This window comes from Salvelinus fontinalis, chromosome 1 (assembly GCF_029448725.1).
Source record: "Salvelinus fontinalis isolate EN_2023a chromosome 1, ASM2944872v1, whole genome shotgun sequence".
In the NCBI taxonomy this organism is placed as follows: domain Eukaryota; kingdom Metazoa; phylum Chordata; class Actinopteri; order Salmoniformes; family Salmonidae; genus Salvelinus; species Salvelinus fontinalis.
In genome coordinates, this window is record NC_074665.1 from 40485314 (window position 1) to 40502427 (window position 17114).

The following is a 17114-nucleotide window of genomic DNA, read 5'->3' on the forward strand; positions in this document are numbered from 1 at the left end:
ACCCTGCTGGAGGTCTGCTGGGTATGCAGGGTTATGTTTCAGCACAGAAATAACCCACCTGATTCAACTGATCAAACCTAATGAATTGATAATCAAGTGTGCCACTGCTGGGCTGAAATAGAAGTGTGCTCACCCAGTAGATCAGGGATCAGCGGAGCTAGGTTTGCATCCGCTGGTACAGAGTTTTTTTTTAAACCTGAAATAATGCTTTCGTATTAATAGCCTACTTGTCTCTACTCAATTATCTATTGTTGTTTAGACTAAGATGTCTAATTTGTACGTACAAGTTCATTTATTTGTGCATGTTGAAGTGATGATTCTTTGAAGTGAAATGTTTAAACTTGTTTTGATTGTGAAACTATTGTTTAACTAGTTGACTAACTAATTAACTAGTGTCTGTGTTGATTAATCGCATATCACAATCATGCAAAAAAGAGGGGAAGGGGGGGTTCTCTCTTTAATGTGTCTGTGTTTCTGTGTTGTATTGTCAAATTACCATTTCCTTTTTTATCTAGTTGTAAGATCTCCAATCTGTTTTATTTGACTGTCACTCTCAGTATATCAGCTCTGTGAATCCATTGTACAGTTTATCATATGGCATGCATCGCCAGTGCACCCATAGGCCTACAGTACGATGGCATTACTGGCTTGTTGGGGAACAGTCATCTGAAGCGGAGAAATAATAGCTAAACTCACACACTTTACATGTTGAGCTATTTGTTCTCAATTTAGAACGATGATGTCATAAATGACGTGGTGGGGGATTTTTCCTCTTCAAATGGGTATAGAATAGGCTACAACCTTTTAGTGTCAATTAAGGACCTCTTACACTATAAGAATGTGCCCAGTCTGTCATTATTTTGTGTTGGGACACTATGTACAGTCCCTTGAGAAAGTATTCACAGCCCTTGACTTTTTCCACATTGTATTGTGTTACAGCCTGAATTTAAAATGGATGAAATTGAGACGTTTTTCTCACTGGCCTACACACAATCCCCCATAATGTCAAAGTGGAATTATGTTTTTTGAAATTTTTTACAAATTAATATAAAAAATGAAGAGCTGAAATGTCTTGAGTCAATAAGTATTCAACCCCATTGTTATGGCAAGCCTAAATAAGTTCAGGAGTAACAACTGTGCTTACCAAGTCACATAATATGTTGCATAGACTCATTCTGTGTGCAATAATAGTGATTTTTGAAGGACTCATCCCTGTACACCACACATACAAATGATCTGTCGGTCCCTCAGTTGAGCAGTGAATTTCAAACACAGATTCAAACACAAAGACAAGGGAGGTTTTGCAATGCCTTTGAAAGAAGGGCACCTATTGGCAGATTGTAACGGCTTTCCTCCTCCTCTTCATCAGAAGAGGAGGAGCAGGGATCGAACCAAAATGCAGCTGAGTTTGTAGACATGATTTATTAACGAAAAAACACGAACTCGACTAATACACTAACAAAACAAATAAACGGTGTAGACAGACCTAGACAATGAACTCACATAACACACGAGAACGCACGAACAGGGAAAAAAGCCTACACATAAATGACACTGAACAAACAAACCGAAAACAGTCCCGTGTGGCGCAAAGACATACACAAACACAGGAGACAATCACCCACAACGAACACTGTGAAAACACCTACCTAAATATGACTCTTAATTAGAGGAACGCCAAACACCTGCCTCTAATTAAGAGCCATACCAGGCAACCCATAAACCAACATAGAAACAGAAAACATAGAATGCCCACCCAACCTCACGTCCTGACCAACTAACACATATAACAAACTAACAGAAATAGGTCAGGAACGTGACACAGATAGGTAAAAAATAGTGTGTACAGTAGATGGGTGAGAGAACAAAAAGCAATTTAATCAATTGTTTCACTCAGACTGTAACACAACAAAATGTGGAATAAGTCAAGGGTTATGAATACCTTCTGACGGTACTATATATACAGTGCATTCGGAAAGTATTCAGAACCCTTCCCTTTTCCCACATTTTGTTACGTTACAGCCTTATTCTAAAATGTATTAAATAAAAATGTTTCCTCATCAATCTACACACAATATATTCAGAGTATTCACACCCTCCTAGGCTACTCGGAAGCTAACCCTGCACTGCTCCCACCCTGTTGCTTGAATACTGTATCACTTTTTCGTGGTAGAGTGGGTAAATGGGGATCTAAAAAGGGACTTTTATATAAATGTGTTATTATGAAAGACACAGCAACACTCATGAAGGTGTTATGCATGATTTCATGAAGGTGTTATGTATACCCATTTCAAACAAAGTGTTACCCTAAAATGCATAATTAATGTGTACCTGTGAACATGTACTACAAGCTGGAGTAGCAGAGCAGCTTAGAACGAAACATGCAGCAATGAGAAAACATCAAATCTTTTCAGTTAAAATAAACAGTCATTTAATTCCACAGGAAACGGCCCATTTATCTGTAACAGTCTGGATGATGTACAGTTGACGTCGGAAGTTTATCATTAAAAATCGTTTTTCAACAATTTCACAAATTTCTTGTTAACAAACTATAGTTTTGGCAAGTCGGTTAGGACATCTACTTTGTGCATGACACAAGTAATTTTTCCAACAATTGTTTACAGACAGATTATTTCACTTATAATTCATTGTATCACAATTCCAGGGGGTCTGAAGTTTACATACACTAAGTTGACTGTGCCTTTAAACAGCTTGGGAAATTCCAGAAAATTATGTCATGGCTTTAGAAGCTTCTGATAGGCTAATTGACATAATTTGAGTCAATTGGAGGTGTACCTGTGGATGTATTTCGAGGCCTACCATCAAACACAGTGCCTCTTTGCTTGACATCATGGGAAAATCAAAAGAAAATCAGCCAGGACCTCAGAAAAAAATATAAACCTCCACAAGTCTGGTTCATCTTTGGGGGCAATTTCCAAATGCATGAAGGTACCACGTTCAACTGTACAAACAATAGTACGCAAGTATAAACACCATGCCGTCATACAGCTCAGGATTTAGACACATTCTGTCTCCTAGAGATGAACGCACTTTGCTGCAAAAAGTGCAAATCAATCCCAGAACAACAGCAAAGGACCTTGTGAAGATGCTGGAGGAAACAGGTACAAAAGTATCTATATCCACAGGAAAACGAGTCCTATATCGACATAACCTGAAAGGCCGCTCAGCGAGGAAGAAGCCACTGCTCCAAAACCGCCATAAAAATGACAGACTACGGATTGCAACTGCACATGGGGACAAAGATCGTACTTCTTGGAGAAATGTCCTCTGGTCTGATGAAACAAATATATAACTGTTTGGCCATAATGACCATCATTGTGTTTGGAGGAAAAAGGGGGAAGCTTGCAAGCTGAAGAACACCATCCCAACCGTGAAGCACGGAGGTGTCAGCATGTAACGGCTTTCCTCCTCCTCTTCATCAGAAGAGGAGGAACATGGATTGAACCAATATGCAGCGGAGTTTATAGACATGATTTATTAAAGAAAAAACACGAACTCGACTAATACACTAACAAAACAAATAAACGGTGTAGACAGATCTGAACGACGGACTCACATAACACACGAGAACGCACGAACAGGGAAAAAAGCCTACACATAAATAACACTGAACAAACAAACCGAAACCAGTCCCGTGTGGCGCAACGACATACACAAACACAGGAGACAATCACCCACACCGAACACTGTGAAAACACCTACCTAAATATGACTCTTAATTAGAGGAACGCCAAACACCTGCCTCTAATTAAGAGCCATACCAGGCAACCCATAAACCAACATAGAAACAGAAAACATAGAATGCCCACCCAAACTCACGTCCTGACCAACTAACACATATAAGAAACTAACAGAAATAGGTCAGGAACGTGACATAACCCCCCCCATAAGGTGCGAACTCCGGGCGCACCAGCACAAAGTCTAGGGGAGGGTCTGGGTGGGCATCTGACCACGGTGGTGGCTCAGGCTCCGGGCGAGGTCCCCACCCCACCATAGTCAATCCCAGCTTCCATCTCCCCCCATAAATGTCCACCCTCATCTTACCCCCACAAAATCCTTTTGGTAACATCCACAACAGGGGCAGCACCAGGACAGAGGGATAGATCAAGACAGAGGGATAGCTCAAGACAGAGGGATAGATCAGGCTAGAGAGGTAGCTCAGGATAGAGAGGTAGATCAGGATAGAGGGGCAACTCCGGACTGAAAGGCAGCTCCGGACAGAGAGACAGCTCTGGACTGAGGGGCAGTTCTGGGTAAATAGCCGCTCCAGGCTCAGGGACAGCTCATGACTGGCTAACGGCTCTGGACGCTCATGGCTGGCTGACGGCTCTCGACGCTCATGGCTGGCTGACGGCTCTCGACGCTCATGGTTGGCTGACGGCTCTCGATGCTCATGGCTCGCTGACGGCTCTGGACGCTCATGGCTCGCTGACGGCTCTGGACGCTCATGGCTGGCTGAAGGCTCTGGACGCTCATGGCTCACTGACGGCTCTGGCAGATCCTGTCTGGTTGGCGGCTCTGGCAGATCCTGTCTGGTTGGCGGCTCTGGCAGATCCTGTCTGGTTGGCGGCTCTGGCAGATCCTGTCTGGTTGGCGGCTCTGGCAGATCCTGTCTGGTTGGCGGCTCTGGCAGATCCTGACTGATAACTGGCTCTAGCGGCTCCTGACTGACTATCGGCTCTGACGGCTTGGGACAGACGGGCGGCTCTAATGGCTCAGGACAGACGGATGGCTCAGACGGCGCTGGGGAGACGGATGGCTCAGACGGCGCTGGGGAGATGGATGGCTCAGACGGCGCTGGGGAGACGGATGGCTCAGATGGCGCTGGGGAGACGGATGGCTCAGATGGCGCTGCGGAGACGGATGGCTCAGACTGCACCTGTCTGGCGGAAGGCTCTGGCTGCTCCTGTCTGGCGGAAGGCTCTGTAGGCTCATGGCAGACGGGCAGCTTTGCAGGCTCATGGCAGACAGGCAGTTCATGCGCCGTTGGGCAGACGGCAGACTCTGGCCGGCTGAGACGCACTGTAGGCTTGGTGCGTGGTGCCGGAACTGGAGGCACCTGACTGAGGACACGCACTTCAAGCCTAGTGCGGGGAGCAGGGACAGGACACACTGACCTCTCGAAGCGCACTATATTCCTGGTGCGTGGTACCGGACTGAGGGCACGCACCTCAGGACGAGTGCGGGGAGAAACAGTGTGCACAGGACTTAGGAGACGCACATGTGGCTTAGTGCGCGGTGCCGGAACTGGAGGCACTAGGCTGGAGACACGCACCATAGTGAGAGTGCGTGGAGGAGGCACAGGGCTCTGAAAACGCACTGGAAGCCTGGTGCGTGGTATAGGCACTGGTGGTACTGGGCTGGGGCGGGGAGGTAGTGCCAGAAATACCGGACCGTGAAGGCGTACTGGCTCCCTTGAGCACCGAGCCTGCCCAACCTTACCTGGTTGTATGCTCCCCGTCGCCCGACCAGTGCGGGGAGGTGGAATAACCCGCACCGGGCTATGTAGGCGAACCGGGGACACCATGCATAATGCTGGTGCCATGTGCCATAATGCTGGTGCCACCGCACCGGGCTATGCACACGTACAGGAGACACCATGCGCTCTACTGCGTAACACGGTGTCTGCCCGTACTCTCGCTCTCCACGGTAAGTACAGGGAGTAGGCGCAGGTCTCCTACCTGACTTCGCCACACTTCCTTTTAGCCCCCCCCCCCCCCCAAGACATTTTTGGGGTTTCTTTTCGGGTTTCCAGCCACGTCTCCTTGCTGCCTCCTCATACCACCGCTCCTGGGCTTTAGCTGCCTGCCTCTCTTCAAAAGAGCGGCGATATTCCCCTGTCTGAGCCCAGGGTCCTTTTCCGTCCAATATTTCCTCCCAAGTCCACGAGTCCTGTTTTTTTGGCCGCTGCTGCTGGTTCCTCTCACGCTGCTTGATCCTTGTTTGGTGGGTGGTTCTGTAACGGTCATTCTCCTCCTCTTTGTCTGAAGAGGAGGAGTATGGATTGGACCAAAGCGCAGCGTGGAATGTGGACATAATGATGTTTATTATAGTAAAGACGAAACACGAAAATACTTCAACAAACTACAAAACAAATAAACGATGTAGACAGACCTGGACTTGAGAACTTACAATATATGAAGAACGCACAAACAGGAACAGACTACATACACGAACGACAAAACGAAACAGTCCCATGTGGTGCAACATACACAGACACGGAAGACAACCACCCACAACAAACAATGTGAAACAACCTACCTATATATGGTTCTCAATCAGAGGAAAACGTCAACCACCTGCCTCTGATTGAGAGCCATACAAGGTCAATTAACACTGACACTTAACATAGAACAAACAACACAGACTGCCCACCCAGCTCACGTCCTGACCCACTAAACACAACTATACAAAAGGAAAACAAGGTCAGGAACGTGACAAGATGACAGTCTTATAACATGTTATACAATACATTTATGTTTTGTTCGAAAATGTGCATATTTGAGGTATAAATCATAGTTTTACATTGCAGCCACAATCACAATAGCACCAAAGCAGCCAGAATAATTACAGAGAGCAACGTGAAATACATAAATACTCATCATAAAACATTTATGAAAAATACATGGTGTACAGCAAATAAAAGATAAACATCTTGTGAATCCAGACAATATTTCCGATTTTTTAAGTGTTTTACAGCGAAAACACAATATATATTTCTATTAGCTCACTACAGTAGCCAAACACACAACGCAATTTACTCCCCGCAAAAATAGCTTGCACAAAACCGACAAAATAGAGATAAAATTAATCACTAACCTTGAACAAATTCATCAGATGACAGTCTTATAACATCATGTTATACAATACAATTATGTTTTGTTCGAAAATGTGCATATTTAGAGCTACAAATCCTGATTATACATTGTGAATACGTAGCATATCTCCGGAGATATTTTGGACACTCACCTAATCTGACCAAAGAACTCATCATAAACTTTACATAAAAATACTTGCTGTATGGCAAATGAAAGATACAGTGGTTCTTAATGCAACCGCTGTGTTAGATTTTTTAAAAAAACTTTACCATAACATACACAGACAGCGCTCACCAAAACGGCGGAGAATAGGAGTCAACATTTTACACAGAAATATGAAATAACATCATAAATGTTTTCTTACTTTTGCTGAGCTTCCATCAGAATGTTGTACAAGGAGTCCTTGGTCCAGAATAAATCGTTGTTTGGTTTTAGAATGTCCATTTCTTCTGTCGAATTCGCGCCACAATGCTAGCCAAGGATGCTAACATTCCCATCCTCTCCTGGCACAAAGAACGGAAAACTCCAAAAGTCCTAATAAACGTTGAATAAACTGATAAAACTCGGTTGAAAAAACCTACTTTATGATGTTATTATCATATGTATCAAATAAAATCAGAGCCGGAGATATTCGCAGTGTAAACCGAACGCTTTTCAGAAGACAATGTCGAGCTCCGCCGCGCGCCTTCGAAGACAAAGAAATTCCGGACCTGTCACTCCAAAAGGTCTTGTTCGGCCTCAGATCAAGCTAGACACCCCATTCCACCTTCCACTGCCTGTTGACATCTAGTGGAAGGCATATGAAGTGCATGCATATCGATAAATAAAAGCCAGTTGAATAGGCAGGCCCTGAAACAGAGCCTCGTTTTCAGATTTTTCACTTCCTGTATGGAAGTTTGCTGCAAAATGAGTTCTGTTTTACTCACAGATATAATTCAAGCAGTTTTAGAAACTTCTGAGTGTTTTCTATCCAATAGTAATAATAATATGCATATTGTATGATCTAGAAAAGAGTACGAGGCCGTTTCATTTGGGCACGATTTTTTCCAAAGTGAAAACAGCGCCCCCCTATTGACAAGAAGTTTTAAACCCGATCAAACTTGTTTGACATCAACTGAAAACATTCATCCGTAACTCTGCCAAGCCGACAAGCAAAGATGAACTGGTCAAGGCCATCAAGATGTTTTGGCTAGAGAAATTGACGATACAACAAATACATTGATCATCTCAGCAAGGTTTTACCTGTGGTCATGGAGCTGGGTGGAAGTGCGACTAAAATGTATTTTTTCTTGTTATTTTATTAACAAAAGCATAAATCAGTCAAATGTATTTATAAAGCCCTTCTTTGTCACGGCTGTTGAAAGGAGCGGACCAAGCTGCAGCGTTGTGAGCGTACATTTTTTAATTTATTCGAAATGACGGCGACAAAACAATAAACAATTAAATGCCCACCCCAACTCACGCCCTGACCAAACCAAAATAGAGACATAAAAAGGATCTCTAAGGGCGTGACATTCTTACATCAGCTGATGTCACAAAGTGATGTACAGAAACCCAGCCTAAAACCCCAAACAGCAAGCAATGCAGGTAGAAGCACGGTGGCTCGGAAAAACTCCCTAGAAAGGCCAGAACCTAGGAAGAAACCTAGAGAGGAACCAGGCTATGAGGGGTGGCCAGTCCTCTTCTGGCTGTGCCGGGTGGAGATTATAACAGAAGATTGCCAATATGTTCAAATGTTCATAGATGACCAGCAGGGTCAAATAATAATAATCACCGTGGTTGTCGAGGGTGCAACAGGTCAGCACCTCAGGAGTAAATGTCAGTTGGCTTATCATAGCCGATCATTCAGAGTATCTCTACCGCTCCTGCTGTCTCTAGAGAGTTGAAAACAGCAGGTCTGAGACAGGTAGGACGTCCGCAACATAAAGATGTTGCTGAATAAACATTGTACTGCTGTTTTGAGTTAGAAATGTAACACTTTAGAGTACATAAGCACCGAATACATTGCAAGTTGAGGGATTTTCACAACAGTAGCCGGGATATAAGTCTATTAGCAGGATATAAGTCTATTGTCCTGCTAATAGGAACCATTTGCATGATGGGCTACACCTGCTACAGTTGTGAAAAACAAGTGTTTGAAAACCTGTTTTCAAAATGCATCCAGTTGTCTATCACTACTGTAAATAAAAGCACAGCTTCTTGTTTACATCTTGTTTACATTCTTTATTGTGTCACACATCAGTTGTATCTACCTTTCCATTTACTTTTAGAGTTTGGGATTTACAAATGTGCGCATTTAATTATTAGTTTCATTGTTTTAGTTCGAAAGTGCAGACTTTTTTTCTTTAAATGATTGTTTTCTGTGGGATGCTACATTTCTGACCAGTTGTAATTGTAAGTAGGCCTAATAAAGCCTCATAGTCTACCTCAGCCAGTTGTTATTTATATAGGTCTTGGCTCCAAAGAAATAGACTGCAATTAAGCCCTCTTGTTGTTTGTAAAGTCAAAATAAAATGAAGATTATTGTTGAAATGAATTGTTCAACTGGTGTAGGTTTTCCCCATTTGTTGGTGTGCAACACTTGCATAACAAGCTAGCTATATTTTCAGCACCAGCTTACCACGGCCAATGAAGGTCTACCCCGGCCAATTGTGCGCCGCCCTATGGCACTCTCAATCACGGTCAGATGTGATACAGCCTGAATTCGAACCATAGATATACGTATATATATTTTTTTCTGAACATTAACCATGTGTAGGTAGATACGTGTGCAGGTAGATGTGGAAAGATAGATACAAATGATTTGTTACAAGTTGGGGGGGATCACACCTAGCTCAAGTTGGGGGGGGGGGGGGGGGTTCACACCTAGCTCAGCTATTAGACAATTCTTTAGTAAAGGTTGAATAGTCTATTGTTCAGCTAACAGCCCATCCTGCTACGCTTGTGGAAAAACTAATCATAATACTTTTCAGCCTTTCCACATGTTAAAGAATCCAAAATATATAAAGTGTTTTTAGCGACAATCGGTACCAACCCTAAATTAATAAATTTTGGCACAGTAGATAGCATGCTGGATTTCGGGCTAGAATGTTGAGGGTTCGAAACCTGCTCCCTGCTTGTTTAGTTACACTATTATGCAGTATTTGCAATCTACTGCAGAGATAGCCTGCAAAGTTCTGTCATACTTTCGAGCTTCTAATTCTAAAAATGTATCTTTCCAGAAATAAGTCTCTCACTGTTGCCGCCTGTTATAGACCCCCCTCAGCTCCCAGCTGTACCCTGGACACCATATGTGAATTGATTGCCCCTTATCTATCTTCAGAGTTCGTTCTGTTAGGTGACCTATACTGAGATATGCTTAACACCCCAACAGTCCTACAATCTAAGTTAGATGCCCTCAATCTCACACAAATGATCAAGGAACCCACTAGGTACAACCCTAAATCCGTAAACATGGGCACCCTCATAGATATTATCCTGACCAACATGCTCTCCAAATACACCTCTGCTGTTTTCAATCAGGATCTCAGCGATCACTGCCTCATTGCCTGCATACGCTATGGATCCGCGGTCAAACGGCCACCCCTCATCACTGTCAAACGCTCCCTAAAACACTTCTGCAAGCAGGCCTTTCTAATCGACCTGGCCCGGGTATCCTGGAAGGATATTGACCTCATCCCGTCGGTAGAGGATGCCTGGTCGTTCTTTTAAAGTAATTCCCTCACCATCTTAAATAAGCATGCCCTTTTCAAAAAATGTAGAACTAAGAACAGATATAGCCCTTGGTTCACTCCAGACCTGACTGCCCTCGACCAGCACAAAATCATCCTGTGCGGGACTGTGCTAGCATCGAATAGTCCGCGCGATATGCAACCTTTCAGGGAAGTCAGGAAAGCAAAGGCTAGCTTTTTCAAACCTAAATTTGCATCCTGTAGCTCTAACTCCAAAACGTTTTGGGACACAGTAAAGTCCATGGAGAATAAGAGCATCTCCTCCCAGCTTCCCACTGCACTGAGGCTAGGAAACACTGTCACCACCGATAAATCCACAATAATCAAGAATTTCAATAAGAATTTCTCTACGGCTGGCCATACTTTCCTCACGGCTACCCCAACCCGAACCCCAACAGCTCTGCACCACCTGCAGCAACTTGCCCAAGCCTCCCAAGCTTCTCCTTCACCCAAATCCAGATAGCAGATGTTCTAAAAGAGCTGCAAAACCTGGAGCCGTACAAATCAGCTGGGCTAGACAATCTGGACCCTCTTTTTCTAAAATGATCCACCGCCATTGTCACAACCCCTTTTACCAGTCTGTTCAACCTCTCTTTCATATCGTCTGAGATCCCTAAAGATTGGACAGCTGCAACGGTCATCCCCCTCTTCAAATGGGGTGACACTCTAGACCCAAACTGTATGATTTTTAAGTAATTAATTGGCATTTTATTGCATGACAAAAGTATTTGATACATAGAAAAGCAGAACTTAATATTTGGTACAGAAACCTTTGTTTGCAATTAGAGATCATACGTGTCCTGTAGTTCTTGACCAGGTTTGCACACACTGCAGCAGGGATTTTGGCCCACCATACAGACCTTCTCCAGATCCTTCAGGTTTCGGGGCTATCGCTGGGCTATACGGACTTTCTTTTATTTATTTTTTATTTATTTATTTTATCCCATTTTCTCCCCAATTTTCGTGGTATCCAATCGCTAGTAATTACTACCTTGTCTCTTTGCTACAACTCCCGTACGGGCTCGGGAGAGACGAAGGTCGAAAGCCATGCGTCCTCCGAAGCACAACCCAACCAGCCGTACTGCTTCTTAACACAGCGCACCTCCAACCCGGAAGCCAGCCGCACCAATGTGTCGGAGGAAACACCGTGTACCTGGCCCCCTTGGCTGGCGCGCACTGCGCCCGGCCCGCCACAGGAGTCGCTGGAGCGCGATGAGACAAGGATATCCCTACCGGCCAAACCCTCCCTACCCCGGACGACGCTATGCCAATTGTGCGTCGCCCCACGGACCTCCCGGTCGCGGCCGGCTGCGACAGAGCCTGGGCGCGAACCCAGAGACTCTGGTGGCGCAGTTAGCACTGCGATGCAGTGCCCTAGACCACTGCGCCACCCGGGAGGCCGGCTATACGGACTTTCAGCTCCCTCCAAAGATTTTCTATTGGGTTCAGGTCTGGAGACTGGCTAGGCCACTCCAGGACCTTGAGATGCTTCTTACGGAGACACTCCTTAGTTGCCCTGGCTGTGTGTTTCGGGTCGTTATCATGCTGGAAGACCCAGCCACGACCCATCTTCAATGCTCTTACTGAGGGAAGGAGGTTGTTGGCCAAGATCTCGCGATACATAGCCCCATCCATCCTCCCCTCAATACAATGCAGTCGTCCTGTCCCCTTTGCAGAAAAGCATCCCCAAAGAATGATGTTTCCACCTCCATGCTTCACGGTTGGGATGGTGTTCTTGGGGTTGTACTCATCCTTCTTCTTCCTCCAAACACGGCGAGTGGAGTTTAGACCAAAAAGCTATATTTTTGTCTCATTAGACCACATGACCTTCTCCCATTCCTCCTCTGGATCATCCAGATGGTCATTGGCAAACTTCAGACGGGCCTGGACATGCGCTGGCTTGAGCAGGGGGACCTTGCGTGCGCTGCAGGATTTTAATCCATGACGGCGTAGTGTGTTACTAATGGTTTTCTTTGAGACTGTGGTCCCAGCTCTCTTCAGGTCATTGACCAGGTCCTGCCGTGTAGTTCTGGGCTGATCCCTCACCTTCCTCATGATCATTGATGCCCCACGAGGTGAGATCTTGCATGGAGCCCCAGACTGAGGGTGATTGACCGTCATCTTGAACTTCTTCCATTTTCTAATAATTGCGCCAACAGTTGTTGCCTTCTCACCAAGCTGCTTGCCTATTGTCCTGTAGCCCATCCCAGCCTTGTGCGGGTCTACAATTTTATCCCTGATGTCCTTACACAGCTCTCTGGTCTTGGCCATTGTGGAAAGGTTGGAGTCTGTTTGATTGAGTGTGTGGACAGGTGTATTTTATACAGGTAACTAGTTCAAACAGGTGCAGTTAATACAGGTAATGAGTGGAGAACAGGAGGGCTTCTTAACCTGTCTAGGATGAGGGTGCCGCTAGCGGCACTCCCCCCCAACCCCCACTGAAAAGGCAGAGCCGCGAAATTCAAAAAAAATTTTTTTTTAATATTTAACTTTCACACATTAAAGTCCAATACAGCTAATGAAAGACACAGATCTTGTGAATCCAGCCAACATGTCCGATTTTTTAAATGTTTTACAGGGAAGACACAATATGTAAAGATGTAAATCTATTAGCTAAAAACACATTAGCATAATCCACCATCTTTTATTTGTCCACCAACAACAGTAGCTATCACTAATTCGGCTAAACTAAGATATTTATAGCCCCTAACCAAGAAAAAAACTCATCAGATGACAGTCTGATAACATATTTATGGTATGGGATAGGTTTTGTTAGAAAAATGTGCATATTTCAGGTAGATGGCATAGGTTACAATTGCACCCACCGTCACAAATGGACTAGAATAACTACATAGAGCAACGTGTTTACCTACTTACTAATCATCAAACATTTCGTAAAAATACACAGCATACACTAATCGAAAGACACAGATCCTGTGAATACAGACAATATTTCAGATTTTCTAAGTGTCTTACAGCGAAAACACAATAAATCGTTATATTAGCATAGCATATGTGCAAACATTACCCCAGCATTAATTCTAGCCAAAGTAAACGATAACGTAAACATCGCCAAAATATATTATTTTTTCACTAACCTTCTCAGAATTCTTCAGATGACACCCCTGTAACATCACATTACAACATGCATATACAGTTTGTTCGAAAATGTGCATATTTAGCCACCAAAATCATGGTTAGACAATGGGGAAAGTAGCCCAGCTGGTGAGAAAATGTCCGTGCGCCATATTAGACAGTGATCTACTCGTATACATAAATACTCATAAACGTGACTAAAAAATATAGGGTGGACAGCGATTGATAGACAATTTAATTCTTAATACAATCGCGGAATTACATTTTTTTAATTATCCTTACTTTTCAATACAGTTTGCGCCAAGCGAAGCTACGTCAAAAAACATGGCGTCCTAAGCCACTAACATTTTTCGACAGAAACACGATTTATCATAATAAAAATGTCCTACTTTGAGCTGTTCTTCCATCAGTATCTTGGGCAAAGGATCCTTTCTTGGGTCTAATCGTCTTTTGGTGGAAAGCTGTCCTCTTGCCATGTGGAAATGCCAACTGCGTTCAGCATGAACTGGAAGCGTGCCCAGCGATTCACAGCGTTTCAGAAATAAATGTCCCAAAATCGCACTAAACGGATATAAATTGCTATAAAACGCTTTAAATTAACTACCTTATGATGTTTTTAACTCCTATAACGAGTCTTAACATGACCGGAGAAAGATTACTCCCAACACTAATGCTTGGAACAGGTGCGGGTCGGTGTCCTCCAGGCGCATGACGCAGCTCCAAAAGAGTGACTAGCTACAGGGTTTTTTAATTTGTAGTGCCTGTGAACGCGCAATCGACCCCATTCAAATCGTCATCACGTAAAGGCATCCAGGGGAAGACGTAAGCAGTGTCCGTATACTCATAGCAATAACAGTGGCCTTTTAACTGACTCCAGATCAGGGGCCAACATTTCTGAAATCTGACTCCATGTCAGGGAAATTGCTGTAGAATGGGTTCTGTTCCACTTAGAGACAAAATTTCAACTCCTATAGAAACTATAGACTGTTTTCTATCCAATAATAATAATAATATGCATATTGTACGATCAAGAATTTTGTAGGAAGCCGTTTCAAAAATTACAAGATTACCATAAATAGTGACAACAGCGCCCCCAGCCTCAACAGTTTAAAGAAAAACTAACAGGTCTGTGAGAGCCAAAATTCTTACTGGTTGGTAGGTGATCAAATACTTATGTCATGCAATAAAATGCAAATGAATTACTTAAAAATCATACAATGTGATTTTCTGGATTTTTGTTTTAGATTCCGTCTCTCACAGTTGAAGTGAGATGATAAAAATTACAGACCTCTACATGCTTTGTAAGTAGGAAAACCTGCAAAATCGGCAGTGGATCAAATACTTGTTCTCCCCACTGTATATCTCCCTCACTAACTTTAAACATCAGCTATCTGAGCAGCTAACCGATCGCTGCAGCTGTACACAGCCCATCTGTAAATAGCCCATCCAATCTACCTACCTCATCCCCATATTGTTTTTATTTACTTTTTGCTCCTTTGCACACCAGTATTTCTACTTGCACATCATCATCTGCACATCTATCACTCCAGTGTTAATCTGCTAAATTGTCATTACTTGACTACTATGGCAAATGTATTCCCTTACCTTCTCACGCCATTTTCACACATTGTATATAGACTTATTTTTTTAAATTATATTTTGTTATTGACTGTACATTTGTTTATTCCATGTGTAACTCTGTGTTGTTGTTTGTGTCGCACTGCTTTGCTTTATCTTGGCCAGGTTGCAGTTGTAAATGAGAACTTGTTCTCAACTGGCCTACCTGGTTAAATACAGGTGAAATAAAAAATAATAATAAAAAGGTCTCAGAGCAAATAGCCTTGATTGTTACTCCGAATCTCATTTCTCGCTCTCTTCCATGCGTCAATCGCGTGCTGGCAGGATGTACTGTTTTTTATTCTGTATATATGAATGACAAAATCATGTTTCTAGTCTATTGCATAGTTACAATGTGTAATCATTGATGTCCCAGGAGCAGGAGTGTTAAACACCGTTGAAGTGTATTGTAATACATACATGCCGACACAGCATCATTCACAGAATGGCGTTTGATACACCTGGTATTGGACATGACAGAAATTTTTTTGCAAAATAGCGATTTTTGTAAATTAACTTTATGACAAAAAAATATGCTCAATCGTTTGTCTCTACATTAACTAACATATTCCTCTCAATTGTACATTTTTTGCTTGACGCGTTATGACGTTATAACTACTTACATTTGCCTCCCCGTAATGTTTTGTCAGCCATCTTTGCTGAAGAAAGTCACCAGGGAGGGGTGGCTCGCATCAAATTCGTCATTGGAACCACTCGATATGATTGGTCATTTAAAAACCTTGGGACCCAAATGCATAATGAGTGCTCTAACTCCCCCTTGTGGTGGTCTGGAGCAATGAAGCCGTGACGCTGGGTACCTCTATGTCCCGCGGTGTAAGCTCGCAACTTTTAAAGGAGGAACCACTGTATATCCCTTATTAAACAATTTATGTAAATTATGCTTTGGTCCTATTATTGCTCACACAATTTCTATTTGGTGCAAAATGTTTAAACAACATAATTGGGAATCAAAATGGCATGCCTTTTGATCTGGAGGGCAACTATACAACTTAAGTTTGTTAACAGTCTGTATTTAACGTCAATGAAACGTTTTACGATGAAATTGGCCCCAACTCCACACTGTTCACTGTGTCCCCTAAATCAGGTAGGAAGATTCCTTCATATGATGTGGGAGTGCCCTGCAGTTAAATGCTTCTGGGGAAAAGTTACGAAATTCATTTTGAAGTGCATAAATGTAAATATTCCATGCTTGCCATTATGTTACTTAACATTGGTAGTCCCCTATGGTTGTTGTGGGGGTGGGCAGGGGGTATTTAGGGGAATCTAAGAGAAGACTCAGGGGATAGATGGGTGGGAGGGGGACTGATAAGTAACCTTGGTTGGTGGGTGGGATAGGAAGGGGTGGGCGGCATGCGTTCTTCGGGGGGGGGAGAATGAGTCAGGGTTATCTTTGTATGCAGTTATTTAAAAAATGTTTTTACCTGTAACCCAAAACTAAATAAAGAAACGAGACTAAGAAAGAAACGTGTGTCAAATACAACATTGAGTAAATGACAGAGAGTAATTGAAAACACAAACTAGCTCGACTGATCATCGTATAATCTCCAAACAGGGATTAACACACTTTTTGTGTGTGATTGGAGTTAAGTAATAATAATGACTGTCTAGTTACTGTCACATCCTGATCTGTTTCACCTGTCTTTGTGCTAGTCTCCACCCCCCTCCAGGTGTCGCCCATCTTCCCATTATCCCCAGTGTACTTATACCTGTGTTCTCTGTTTGTCTGTTGCCAGTTTGTTTTGTTTCGTCAAGGATACCAGCGGTTTTCCTGTGCTCCTGTCTCTAGTTCCTGTTTTCTAGCCTTCCCAAT